General features: G+C 39.7%; 1 long non-coding RNA gene across 1 annotated transcript; it reads left to right on the top strand.

Moving 5' to 3' along the window:
* Positions 1-882: 882 nt before the first annotated feature.
* LOC118734716 lies at positions 883-1,399 on the top strand. Its single transcript, XR_004992413.1, has 2 exons — positions 883-986; positions 1,097-1,399. It is a non-coding gene; the product is annotated as an uncharacterized LOC118734716 (long non-coding RNA).
* The last annotated feature ends 302 nt before the right edge of the window (positions 1,400-1,701 follow it).

The raw sequence follows: 1,701 nt of genomic DNA, 5'->3' as shown, positions 1-1,701 counted from the left end.
ATTGTTGTTTAACTTTATGAGAGTACATGCAGAATATGTGCAAATGGCAGCAGGACTGTGTTGCCATATGTAAAAAACCAAGAGTGGAAAGCAAGAGCAAAAGAAAATACGATTAAAAGGAAAATACGATAAGGTTATTTTGTTCAGATTAAAATAAATAGTAGGGGGATCAGGGGCTAAACACCTTTCTTCGTAGGCGGCCTTCGGCCGCACTTAGGGATTGTAACCCTCAGGCAGTAGAATTCTCCTTTCTGTGTTGCCAAAGAAAAGGGGGCGAACACCTTTTGCATAGAACACCTTTCTGCGTAGGCGGCCTTCGGCCGCACTTAGGGATTATAACCCTCAGGCAGTAGATTTCTCCTTTCTGTGTTGCCAAAGAAAAGGGCCGAACACCTTTTGCATAGAACACCTTTCTGCGTAGGCGGCCTTCGGCCGCACTTAGGGATTATAACCCTCAGGCAGCAGAATTCTCCTTTCCGTGTTGCCAAAGAAAAGGGGCCGAACACCTTTTGCATAGAACACCTTTCTGCGTAGGCGGCCTTCGGCCGCACTTAGGGATTATAACCCTCAGGCAGTAGAATTCTCCTTTCTGTGTTGCCAAAGAAAAGGGGCCGAACACCTTTTGCATAGAACACCTTTCTGCGTAGGCGGCCTTCGGCCGCACTTAGGGATTATAACCCTCAGGCAGTAGAATTCTCCTTTCTGTGTTGCCGGAAGAGGGGAATATGATCCCAGTCCCCCTACTATTTATTTTTATCTGAACAAAATAACCTTATCGTATTTTCCTTTTAATCGTATTTTCTTTTGGGCTTGCTTTCCACTCTTGGTTTTTTACATATGGCAACACAGTCCTGCTGCCATTTGCACATATTCTGCATGTACTCTCATAAAATTAAACAACAATCAATTTTTTATAAAAAAGCTGTAATATACTAAAAGTATTTATTTGTTTGAACGTGCACAATCTAACTGCGCATGTATTGAGTGTAAATAACGTGTAAATTTAGTGGAAAGTGCATTATATATTGTGAAATAGTCCAATACAAGTTGGTGAAAATTATAAACTTTAATAACAAATTACTTAAAAACTATAAAGTTGCGCGCTTTGAAACTTCATACAGGGAACTATTAGACCCCCATCTACCTCCCATATTTTCCTTAATGCTGAACTCCGGGGTTAGCAATCTAAAGCCCACCCAAAAATTTAATATAAACGCGAGAACGAAAGGTGGACGTGAATTGTGGAAAGGCAGTACCCGTGGCCTGTGAGATAAAGGAAACCAACAAAGTGTGACAAAAAAAACAATCAAAAGCATAAATTTAATTTAAAAGCAAAGACGAAAGATGGACGTGTATTGTGGCGAGTGGTTCTTGTGTATTTGCGGCCATACTAAGAAAACTACGTGTAGCGTTTGTTTAGACTTAATAACTGCAAGGGTTTTACGCTTGCTACACTGTTTTCTTAAGCTGACAACAAACATAATTCGGTGTATATGTACATGTGTATGTGCGTTCAAGAAATCTATAAAAATTTACTACAGTTAATAGGTTCATTCCTTATCTTTTTGGACTAAAATCTGAAGAGTGTCAAAATGCCAGAGCGTAAGCAAAATGCGCTCACTAGAAGAGAATAACAAGAAAAGTAAAGGAACGCAAAAAAACAAATTTTTAGTCCAAAGAATGGCAACAACCAAACTAACG

Source organism: Rhagoletis pomonella, unplaced genomic scaffold (genome assembly GCF_013731165.1).
Source record: "Rhagoletis pomonella isolate Grant_MI unplaced genomic scaffold, Rhpom_1.0 Rhpom_scaffold_00002, whole genome shotgun sequence".
Taxonomy (NCBI): Eukaryota; Metazoa; Arthropoda; class Insecta; order Diptera; family Tephritidae; genus Rhagoletis; species Rhagoletis pomonella.
The sequence above is the reverse complement of the archived record's forward strand: the minus strand, read 5'-3'. Positions and strand labels throughout refer to the sequence as shown.